This window comes from Pimephales promelas, chromosome 9 (assembly GCF_988280905.1).
Source record: "Pimephales promelas chromosome 9, fPimPro1.hap1.1, whole genome shotgun sequence".
NCBI classification, from domain to species: domain Eukaryota; kingdom Metazoa; phylum Chordata; class Actinopteri; order Cypriniformes; family Leuciscidae; genus Pimephales; species Pimephales promelas.
The window spans coordinates 34,882,623-34,895,754 of record NC_142777.1 but is presented as its reverse complement, the minus strand read 5'-3'; the positions used below and the strand labels follow the sequence as shown (position 1 = coordinate 34,895,754).

At 38.6% G+C, this 13,132-nt stretch overlaps 1 long non-coding RNA gene across 2 annotated transcripts in view; it reads left to right on the top strand.

The window, feature by feature from the left end:
- Window positions 1–13,132, top strand: part of LOC148977592 (uncharacterized) — a 163,511-nt gene that overhangs the window by 54,357 nt on the left and 96,022 nt on the right. The gene's annotated exons all lie outside the window — the stretch shown is intronic.

The window sequence follows — 13,132 nt, the reverse complement described above, 5'->3', positions numbered from 1 at the left end:
TCCGTTTTTATGAATTAACGAGTTAATTATCTCAGAATTACGAGATCATTTTGGAAAAAGTTTTTGCTCTGTTTTTCCGAATTAACGAGTTAATTATCTCAGAATCACGAGATAATTTTTCATGGAAAAAGTTTTTGCTCTGTTTTTCACAATTAACGAGTTAATTATTACGAGATAATTTTTCATGTAAAAAAGTTTTTGCTTTTCCGAATTAACGAGTTAATTATCTCAGAATCACGAGATCATTTTTCGTGGAAGTCTAGACAAGTGTTCAACAGAATTATCAACAACAAAATTCAAAATATAATGTAAAAAAATACAAATGTTTAAGATTGCAAGGCATAAAACCCCAAACTTAAGATGTAGAACCATTAGAGTGATGTCCGTTTTGTCAAATGGCCCGAAACGCTTTCACACTGGCCCTGTGCTATCGAGCCGTCCTTATTGTTGAGTCACACTCTTGGACTGGCAGTTAGCAGACCAATTGAGGAACAGAGTCTTGGCTATTAACAAAAAACCCATGATTCATATAGTTTTACCACAGAGAAACCACAAACTAACCACACAGCAGCTTCTAAGAAACCACTGACAAGCTATTAAAACCTGAAATGAAATCCTTTCCAAACTGGCCCTTCTCTCCAATGCCTCTGTGTGCTCAGAGACAGGGCTTTCTGTGGGTAGTGGAATGCAACTCGCATCTCTGCCATAGCCAGCCGAGGAGGTAATGCACTCACATGTTGGCACATGTTAAGGGAAGCTCGCCTTGTCTCTTATTAATAAAGCTTGGCCTCCTCTCTCAAAGCTGGCAGCTCGGTCTTTACCACTTCATGAATCACGCGGCGCACGTCTCAACCCACAACCATCGCAACCGTCCTACGCCCACCATTAAGACTTAATGATGTAAGAGAGGAAGTTTTCAACAAAAAAAAGGTTCTCTATATTACACAAACTTTCACACTATCATCACGAGAATGCACTACTCGAGAGAGTTTAGGTCCTAACAGATGATAGAATGTGAAAGCTCAGCAAATATATATGAAATCTGACAATGACAATGATGGCTTCCTTTCTGTCTAATCTAAACATACCAGCATGATCACTTATTTTCCCCTCGGGCTGTCGTATTGTTTCACTTCCATTCTGAAAGCTCTCCACAAATAGTTGAAATGCTTCTTTGCTTTTTTTGGGCTGTATCTAGACAGTGTGTTAACATGTCGTTTTTTTATGTACCTGCACGGAGCAGGTCTGAAGAAGAAGAAAAAAAACATCTTAGAAGCAATGTACACAGAAGTAAACATGCAAAAATGAGTGAAAACACATAATGTTAGCTGACGGTCCAGAAATGTACAAGTTAATTATCAAGTTAATTATCTCAGTATTACGAGTATTAGGACGTATCCCAGTATTAAAGTGCAGCATTACTTGCCAAGCATGGTGTGCCAGCATCAGTGATTCTCAACAGGGTTTTCTTAAGCATTCAGATTTAAAGGGATAGTTCACTTTGAAATTAATTTTTGGTATGTTTTAGCTTACCTCAAGGGCATCCAAGATGTAGGTGTCTTTGTTTCCGCAGTAGTTTCAATTTTGATATTTTTAGGTCAAACCGTTCATGTCAGTCATATAATGGAGGTATATGGTCACCACCTCAAAGAGCATGCACAGAGACGTCCAAATTAAACATGATTTAATGACTCGTAAATGTGAGTACACATTGATGGCCTAAGACACGAAACGAGCGGTTTGTGTGAGAAAACGAACAGCATTTATATCGTTTTTACCTCTTGTAATCACAGTCACGTCCATTTCAGAAGTGTTACCTCAGATCACTTGGACGTGGCTGTGGTTACAAGAGGTAAAAACGATACAAATACTGTTAGTTTTCTCACACAAACCACTCGTTTCGTGTCTTAGGCCATCAATGTGTACTTACATTTACGAGTCATTAAATCGTGTTTAATTTTGACTTCTCTGTGCATGCTCTTTGAGGTGGTGACCATAGACCTCCATTATATGACTGACAGACACGAACGGTTTGACCTAAAAATATAAAAAATAAAAATACTGTGGAAAAAAAGACACCTACATCTTGAATGTCCTTGAGGTAAGATAAAACATACCAAAAATTAATTTCAAAGTGAACTATCCCTTTAACATTAGGCATAAAGTGATACAATGCAATTAACTAACACGTTGTTGTACAAAGTTATATACATTACAGTACTGTATGTGATTTTATTGGCAATTCGTAAAACGGGGAATATGTAACCTTCACTTCAATGGAATGGCTTGCTTTTTTTCGTATTTATCTTGGAATATAGAGAAACATACAAATCGTCCTAGAATGAGTGCTTACCCTCTTTGAGTGATGCACTGAATCCAACCTTGTTCAAATGCTGGGAAATTGAGGCCACATTCACACCGACCCTGCTTCAGTGCAGATTCCAGTGTGATATTGCAGAATAATTAGTCCCTCCGTCTCATTCTTCAGGCATTCTTTTTTTCCATCGGTGGGGAAAGGATTATGCAATGTGTTCCTCCAGAGGCCCATGCTACCTGAGAGAAAGTTCACGGCAGTAGCCTGAGACTGTGGGAAAGTGAACGCTTCCAAAAGCTTCCAAAGGGCTTAGTTTGCTTCTAATGAACCAATGGGACAGATGGAACATATGTTGCGGAGATGATGAATTGGGTTACACTTTTCTGGTCAGCAAAACAGAATGAACTGTAAAATGTTGTATGGTATTGCTGCAATGCGTTTGTCTCCAAAAGCCTTGTAAAAATGAAAAGAGTCCCAAACTGGTAACACTTTACTTGAAGGGGTGTGCATAAGACTAACATGAAACCTTCATATGACACATGACATATGCTATGAATATGAAGGAAGTTTGTTATTCACTCAATTATGACATTATTAGACATTATGATGTCTTTGTTATGACACTTTGACATAAACCAATATATCATAACCTTTGAGTGTCTTTGTCATGACAACTTGACATTACTAAGACAACACAACCTGTCATAGACATGACATAGCAGATTTATTATCGAACTTAAAGGAGTAGTTCACTTTAAAAAAAAAAACTTTTGCTGATAATTCACTCACCCCCATGTCATCCAAGATGTCCATGTAATTCTTTCTTTAGTCAAAAAGACATTTTTGGATGAAAACATTCCAGGGTCTTATCAAGCGAAACGATTGGTCATTTCAAAAATAAATAACAAAGTTTAAGTTTTATAAGCACAAATGCTCGACTTGCTCTGTTCTGTGATTGAACAGGAGAGTCACAAACGCTCATCAAAATGAACAAATCTTTTTTCGAGTCTTGACTCAAAGGGTCCTAGATAAGACCCTTATTCATCGTCTGGTGTCGTTTAAAGCCCTTTGAAGCTGCATCTGAAACTCTCATTTGGACCTTGAACAGTTTGGTTCCCATTGAAGTCCATTATATGGAGAAAATCCTGGAATGTTTTCATCAAAAACCTTAATTTCTTTTCAACTCAAGAAAGAAAGACGTGGACATCTTGGATGACATGGAGGCGAGTAAATTATCTGCAAAAGTTTAAGTAAACTATATATTTCTAAACTAAGTTGACTAAACTTAAAATGAAGTTAAAACAAACACTTCCACTGTAAAATGTTGTTGGTTTAACTTAAAAAAATTAAGTAACCTTGTTCCCTTAAAATTTTAAGTTCATTGAAATGGAAACATTGAGTTAATACAATGAAGGAGATTGATTTAATCATCAGAAACTTAAAATATTATGTTATCTGACCCACATAAACTATTTAAGTTGATTTGTTGTGATTACAAATCATGAACAGTATGTCCTTTTTCAAAGTCTTCATTTTGTTTTTAGGGTCTACTAGAACAGAGTTTGATTCTTGAATAAGTTTCACAACATATTTGACACTGTTGCAGCACCTCAGTGCTCAGTCTGTCAGTAAAGCTCTGTTATACCCGTCTCTCTGAAGGATTAAAATGTAAAAAAAAAAAAACCTTTGTAGGATCCCTTTGAGTTAAAACCTTTTTTTTTTTTTTTTTTTTTAGGAATATCTTATTTGCACTTCCAGGTATTTAAACTTGCACCGACACAATAATTCACATGACACACAGGTAAATACGGCGATTGGCATTACACTTGGCATGGCCCGTGAAGAGAAGATTATCAGTGAATAATAACTTAATTTTTGGTCCGTTCCTCACACAAAGCTCTCATATGACTTCAGATGATTTGGGATATGGACTAATATTTGGCCCGCGTTCTGATGGATGTTGGGGTCCAGGTCCAAACCAATCACTCAATATCACAGCTCTGCAGACCCAAATGAGACTGAGCCATACCACTGCCAAGCTCATGACAGCTGAAATTGAAGCTACGTCAAACATTTAATCAGCCTCGATCCAACCAGTTTTTGCCCCCAGGGTTCCCGTTAAACATGCCAAGTTGCCATTCTTTCACTCTCCCACAGTCAATGTTTACAAATCTGTCTCCTCTGAACTTCAGCAGCCTGTTTTATCACCGTGAGCATGAGTTCTTTGTTTTACCTGGCCCAGGTATATCAGACAGGTTCAGCGTTGCATCTTTCCACACGGAGCACTAACTGGCGCTATGCTGAGAGGCTGATATATCATAGTCCAAGCAACTCCAGCACTAGAAAGACACACTTACTTTGAATATACTGAAAGATCTGGGCTCTGTTCCCAAACCTAGTAAGCTGTATACTGTCTACATCATAGACTGTAAAAAACATGGACGACCCCAGATAGCAAACTGACATTGAATCAACGTGGAAATATGACATCGAAACAACGTTGATCTGACATTGTTTTGCTCATCGAATTAACGTTGAACCAACGTCAGACACGTCATTCTTTCAAAACTAACGGAAAATCAACTTGAAATCAACGCGTTGTTTCAACGTTATGAAAGCAAACCAATTTTCGATTTTCATTTAGCTTTGAAGAATGCCGCGTCTGACGTTGGTTCAACGTTAATTCGATGAGCAAAATCAACGTTGTTTCAATGTCATGAGAGACGTCGTTTCCACGTTGATTCAATGTCAGTTTGCTGTCTGGGACGCCCCTTCGCTCTTTTCCATGGCGCTAACATCTTGGGACTTGAGTCTGCGTACTTGCGTTTTCGGGACCAGACATGCGCAGTCGTGAGCAGGAAGTAAAGCCGCGAAATCAAGGCTCCGCCCTCATTCTCGCTGAATCAAACGCAAGCACACGCCCCGCACTTTTATTAAGTGGCCTCTGTCTGCTTCGTTCCTCTCCAACGATGTCTGCTGATTGCAGAACCTCGTTAAAATAAGGTAAATACAACTACTAACCACATAGTCAACATTATGAAAAAAAGTCTTCAGTGACTACATCGCACAGAGAACCTGTCAATCATGATGTCACATCACCGTTTTTATAGCATAAAAACAAACTTATTTTAAAAACAAACTCTTGAAATTACATCAGCGTGATAGAAGCTACAGTAAATGACAGAAACTATTTTTGGAAAAAGGATATGCGAAGTGTAATTTAATTGTTTAGTTGGTCTCGCGTCACGTTGAATAACACGGGGAGGCGGGGTTTATGACCTATACTAGGACCGGCCACTGGGGGGGCGATCGAGACGTTTTGGCTTCACTTTTGAGGGCTTGTGCGGCACGCTTGGTCTATATTTAGGGAGCATAACTCAAATTGTATGATCTACTTGGCTCAACTCGCCGAAATTTTAGATTTGAGTAGATCTGTGTACATTACTAAGCTAAAAACAGTGCTCTAATAAGCATAAAATTACATCATATTTTCAAGTGAAAAAGAAAGTACACCCTCTTTAAATTCTATTGTTTTACATATAAGGACAAAAAAATCGCCTGGTCCTTATCAGGTCTTAAAATGAGGTAAATACAACCTCAGATGAACAATTCATGAGTGCCATTGTTTATTTAACAGAAATAAAGGCAAAATGGAGAAGCCATATGTGAAAAACTAAGAACACCAGAACAACCTTTGGCAGCAAAAACTTGATGTATTCATTTTCAGGCTCAAGTCGCTGTGGAGGAATTTTGGTTCGCTCTACTTTACAACTTTGCTTTAGTTCATTGAGGATTGCGGGCATTTGTTGGTCCCAAGAATGCATTTCAATCAGGTTGAGGTCTGGACTATCACTGGGCCATTGCAACACCCTGATTCTTTTTATTTTAGCCATTCTGTCGTAGATTCGCTGGTGTGCTTGGGATCATTGTCCTGTTGCATGACCCAATTTCAGCCAAGCTTTAGCTGTCGGACAGATGGCCTCACATTTGACTCTAGAACACTTTGGTTCACGGTCGACTTAATGACTGCAAGGTGCCGAGGTCCTGTGGCTGCAAAACAAGCCCTGGGTTTGGTTTTCGCCAAACGTGGCGCTGTGATTTTTTGGGCAAAGCATCTCCTCTTTGGTCCTGTATGTCCAAAGGAGATTGTTCCAGAAGTTTGTTCAGATGCAACTTTGCAAGACGTTTGCAAGAGAGAAGATGCTTTCTCCTGGAAACCCTTGAAAACATGCCATTCTTGTTTAGTCTTTTCTAATTGTCCTGTCATAAACTTTAACGTGCTAACTGAGGCCTGTAGAGTCCGAGATGTATTTTTTTTTTTTAGGGTGGATTTGCTGGGAAGATTGGCGACCATCTTGAATGTTTTCCACTTGTGAATAATCTTCCTCACTGTAGAATGATGCACTTCAAATTGTTTGAAATTGTAAAATTAAAACCTTTCCCAGATTGATGGGCAGCAACGATTTCTTCTCTAAGATCATTGCTGATGTCTTTTCTCCATGGCATTGTGTTAAGAAAAACCAGCAAACTGCCAAAACTTCTGCTTTTATAGAGGTGAACACACTCACATATGATCAGTTAATCGAAGCATTTGATTAGAAGCATCTGGCTGGTACTTCATCTTACTTCTTAAGGAAGTAAGTAGTACTTCTTTAAATTGGTCTAGTTTTTGATAAATAGATAGTGTTGATGTTCATCTGAGGTTGTACTTACCTAATTTTATGAACCAGATGATTTTTTATGAAGCTCTGACCTGCAAAACCACAGAATTCAAAGAGGGTGTACCTTCTTTTTTTCCCATGACTGTACAGTATCCCTAAATAAAATGGTAAAATAGTCAATTTCGAATTCGAGGTAAGATTTCTGCACAAGTTGAGACAGATTTGATTTTAAGTAATCATATTTTTCTTAAAGCATTTATTCAATTTGCTTAGAATGTAAAAAGTATGAAAATGGTTAAATTATGGCTAGGTGCGTAAAACAATCATTATTCAATAAGTTAAAATGTGTGAGATTGAAACGATTTGGAATTGTTGATGAGAAAGACGGATACAAACGCATCTCAATAGGTTTTGGAAGCGATGGAAGCACATTGAGTACGGGACTAAACCTGTTCCACTCCACCTGTGGCCATAAAAAAAATAGTATGCCGTATCATAAATGTTTCAAACAGTAGCACACTACATTGATTTCACATGACTCATTGGTTATCATCTCAGAAGCTGAAACTGTTATTTTGTGATTTTTAATCCAATTTGGTGTAAAGCCGTTCTAATTGTTGGCAGTCTGATCAAATAATGGGTCAAGAAGGAGATGTTGAAGATGACGGATGATGTCGCTTCCAATTCATTCATCACAATGGATAGAAAGTCAAGCTGAGTGCATTTTTATTGTGGGATACGTTTCCCACGCAGCTCTGTTTGTATTTTGCACATGAGAGTATTACATGCATACGGATAATGCATGCTGTTCATAGTCAGTGTCTAGAAAATCTCAGTTACTGTATACCAAAGTCATACCACTCGGCCGCCATCTTGGCAACGCCTCCGGGCAGCTATTTCGGACTAACAAGACCAGGCTCCTATCTAAATGAATGGGCAGAGAGTCAGAACTGCACTTTCACTGGTCATCGGGACAAAAACTGCAGTAAAATATAAAAATAGCTGAAAAAGTTTGATGACTTTGCCCTAAAATAAGCTTTAAAAGGCCCTTTTCCCCACAGGTTATACGTTTACTACGCATTCGCAAGGGTTCTCGTCTCCGCATGCGTCAGTGGAACTAGACGATAGGCTTTAATGTTTCCTGGCTTGACTGTTAAAAGCAGACGATTGGCTTTCCAGCGGGAGGGGCGGGGCATGTGCATACAACCGCCATCTTTGGCGTTACAGGTTTTCCCTATATAGTTGTATTGAGGATTTAGGAAGTGGCATGTCTCTATATATTGTCTCTGATTATACTCACCTTTATGCAGGAGCATCGCTAGCGAATTTAGGGGGCTTTAACATGACACCATTTTCAACTAAAAGAAGAATTGATCCATTTTTGGCCATTCATTTGCACGACTTTTTAAAATGATACCGTTATCGTCTCAGTGTAAACTACAAAAACGCAGATTTGCGAAAACGGTGATGTCATGCGCATGTGTATTACTTCTCTCTACAACACATTCTCATCCGGAGACGTCGTCTAACTGATGCTTTCGACCATTCGTCAACATCCGGCGGTTTAGGGCACCCTTTAACATCAGTTAGATGACGCTATCCTAGGGCCCCATCTAACTGATGCTTTACCTTATGACGCGGGTAGGTTTAGGTCTGGGTTAGGGTTAGGGTTAGATAGCGTCATCTAACTGACGTTAAAGGGTAAAACGTTGGATGTTGACGTATGGTCAAACGTGTCAGTTAGAGTTAGATGATGTCTTGGGCTGCTCTCTATAGACGCATAGCATTTCTTTACAAGGTGATATCGCCAACTACTGGCCTGGCATGAATAATACTGCGTTTTTAGTCGTTGTAGAGGAACCATGTGATTGTGAATGGGGATTGTTTTGACAATGTTGTCGCTTGTACGTGAAAAACAAAAATGGGTAACTAACAATCAATTTAGGTATTTAGAACATCGTTGTCATGTAACCAATGGCAGTCCACGCTAAAATGAGAAGAAAAAAAAAAGATTATTTCCCTTAAAGTTAGCTGCATTATAGTTTGTGTTTAGTGTACACACGCTCAAATCCCAAACTAATGCACCGTTATTGGTCCCACTTTATATTAAGTGGCTTTAAGTACTATGTACTTACATTGAACAATAAGTACAATGTATTATTGTGTTCCTGTTGTATTGTAAAACACTTTTGCTGCTATTGAGGTGTGATACGGGTAAGGTTAGGGACAGGTGTGGTGGTCGGTTTAAGGGTAGGTAAATGTGTGAGGGGAGGGTCAACTGTGTAATTACAAATGTAATTACATAAAGTATTTATAGCTGTAATTACATGCTGGTATTTTTTAAAATATAAGTACAGTGTAAAAACATGTATGTACACAATAAGTCCATTGGATGAGACGTTAAACAGAGGTCCTGACTCTCTGTGGTCATAAAAAATCCCAGGATGTCTTTCGAAAGAGTAGGGGTGTAACCCCGGCATCCTGGCCAAATTTGCCCAGTAGCCTCTGTCCATCATGGCCTCCTAGTCATCCCCATATACACCAATTGGCTTCATCACTGTCTCCTCTCCACCAGTAAGCTGGTGTGTGGTGAGCGTTCTGGCGCAATATGGCTGCCGTCGCATCATCCAGGTGGATGCTGCACATTGGTGGTGGTTGAGGAGATCCCCCCCTTCTATGTGAAGCGCTTTGAGTGTCCAGAAAAGCGCTATATAAAATGTAACGAATTATTATTATTATTATTATTGTATCAAATTATTAATTTCAATGTAAGTATATAGTACTTAAAGCCACTTAATATAAAGTGGGACCCAATTATTTTTGAAATAAACAAAACTGCACCTGAACTGAGCCAGTGTTCAACATGCATTTTCAGTTCGTAAAAGGCAAGGTACGACATTTTCAACAGCAAGTGCCATTGTTTTGTCTGGTAATGTTTTTTTCTAATGCACATTTATTAAAAATCTCCTTAAATGTCCTAATTGAACTAAGGCCTACTCTTGACTTAATCTAAGCCCTGTTTTTGAAACCAGGCCTACATGTCTTAGTACTCACAAGGACAGAATAATCTAAGGTCGTGCAAGGCAAAAGGGCCTGATAAATTCTTCGATGCATGTTCTCTAGAGAATACAGAGATGTTAAAGAGTGATGTTTGCACAGTTAAACACTAACGTGCCACACTCAGGACAGCTGCTTCTGTCCCGTTATTAAATGGGATCAAAATGGTTTCTGTTCCCAACATGAACTTGCTGACACCGTTGTTTGTGCAGTCATGACTGGACACTTCAGTCAGACAGCTGAATCAGTGAAATGTTTCATAATTCCTACTAACCGCTGATTGGAATTGCTTCAGGTACAATTTATGTACGTTCTCATTCATCCTTGTTTCAGCCTGGAGTGTGCGCTGATCTGGAATTCCTCACCCTTGGGAAAGAGGGGGAATTCCACACAGTAACACCCCCCACCACACACACACACACACACACACACACACACACCCTGTCTGCTGAGCTCACTTCCTGCTGTAGACACAGACAACAGGAAGTATGTAAGTGTCAGCAGGCATAATGAAGGAGTGCAATCCAGGTGCGTGGCTGATTAACTGTCCCTTACGCTAGTGGGAAGGAGCTTTCCATAAATCAACTTACACTGTCATCATAAGCCATTATCGCCACCATGTGGTGAATGCATGAAGAGTAATTGTGAAAATCTGTATTGTGAAAAGCGCTATGTAAATATATTTGACTTGAGTAATTTACAAACTAAATTAGCAAAGCAACTTCAGACTAGCATTTAAGGAGGAGATCAATGAAAACGAAAAAGATTCATCCCATTGGAGTGTTAATGATAGATCTCTTCATTTGAGGCAATTCGCTGATGAAGTTAACTTTCTTCCTCTCTAAAGTATAATCTCTTCAGAAAGAACATGAAAAGAGACGTGAGAGCTGTAAAATGGCAAATAATTTAGGAAGTTTGACTTTACGGAAACAAACACGGCTGATAGCAAATGTTTGTTTAGCCCATTCCAAGAGCTATCATCATAACGGCTGTGAACTGCCCGAGGTTCAAGTGTTAAGTGACCATGTTAATGTAAATCTCAGATGTTCAGAAAAAGTGCAACAAAAAAACTAAAAGAGACAATCTTTAATTCAGTTGACGTCTTTATTCATTCGGTTTCAGAAAATGAAGGGACGGAAAACTGTTTATTTCAAACAAGGCAATCAGGTGACCACCTCAGGAGGAGAAACGGCCTGAGACGATCACTGAGCATGAACAGAAGACATCATTAACTCCTTTTGCACTAAAATGGAGCTCGGTATGCTCTTTGTTGGCAAGTGTTGAGAATATAATCCAATAGATTTACTTGAACAGAACTGCTTTTGATGCAACTGTCAGAGATTACGTACAGTAGGTCTAATAATGAATTTGATTATTATCAAACAATTTACACCTATGATGTTTGTAAATCAAAATTATTTTACAAGGACGCGGCGTCAAGCAACTGTCCGATGCGATTCATGAGCCTGCGCGTTGCATTGAACACTTTCAGATTACAACCTTTTGTTGACTAAAATCCGGATGGACCGAGAACATGATCTGACTCCGGCCTTTAACAAAACCTGACAAGGTGAACTTGAACTCCAAAGACTGGTTAAAGGTGGTCACCGTGATTTTGCCAAGACAGACGTGTTCCTGGATCAACATTCCTGTCCCAAAATGTAGTCCTTACACTCTAAAAATGCTTTGGGCCAATTTGGGTCAAATATGGACAAACCCAAACGTTGGGTTAAAAATGTAACGTAAAAATTTAACCCAATGGCTGGGTTTGTCCAAATTTGACCCAAAGTTGGGTTGAAACAATCAAGTGTACCCAATCCCTAACCCTTAACCCAACCCTACCCATAACTTTCCCCTAAAATCAGGGGGTAATGATAGGTGAATAACATTGATGTTTAAGTACTTCACCCTGGTTCTAAGCCTAAACTTGTCCCTTGAATCTGATTGGTTGATTGGAAAGTTGATCCAGGATCAACAAAGATGTTGATCCAGGAACATGTGGTACTTGGCAAAATCATGTCCACCGGTTAAAGGTACAAGCAACTTCACATTGTTATAATTCACAGACAAAAAGTTGATATACAGTATTTATTTAACTAAAGTTGGATTACCTCAATATCCATCCAAGAAAAGCATGAAACCCAATCTAACACTGTAAGCGAGAAGCATGATGTGACAAAACTAGCTTGCTCCCAATGTAGTCACCATCAACAAGCCTCACTGGACTTGAAGTGTAGGCCATTCTGTATCATAATGGGAACAATATAGTTTTGTTGCAATGCACTGCTTGCTTGCAGCATATGAATGGTGCAAAAAACAAACAAACAACTTTACTTGCATTCAAAGCTACAACATCAAACTAATAAAAAGAGATCAAGGACAATTTTCGGTTTTCAAAAACACCTAATTTGACAAATTAAAGTATAATTTAACAAATTAAAATGGTTTAGAGCAAAAATAAAAACAACATAACATCCAGAAAGCTAGATTTCAAAGCATCAAATCATCTCCGTTGTCATATTTAATGACCTAAATCATGAACTAACAATCATCTTTCTTTTTTTTTACGAGGTTACACTTCTAAGAGACATTTTATGGTCGAGTCTATAGCACTTGAGATAATGGTAAAGTTTAAATGTTGAAGGCCATTGGAATTGGGGAAACTTGAGGGCTGAATACTTTTGAATTGAATACTGCGAGCTAGAAGGAATCAGAGCGAACACACAACGTTAGCATTATTACATTTCAGCTGCCATCTTTACACAAAGAAATTAAGGGGACGATTTACAGTCACGGTGGTTTCAGATTTACGCCAGAAGCCAATTGGTCTTGGGCTGGTAGTGCAAAAAGCTATTTTTACTCAAGCTAATGTTCAAGTGTTGTTATTTTTTATCAAAATAGCCTCACAAAAAATAATAATAACAAAAACATGTGATAAACCAGCACCAAGCCATACCAGTTTTCTATTTTCTACTAGAGAGAAAGACAGAAAAACAAATGTCACAAAGAGGATCACATTTTATCCAAAAAGCATTGAGAAAACAAAGCATATTTTTATGACCATTAACATGTTTTTTTGCAAGAACATTTTCACTTCCCA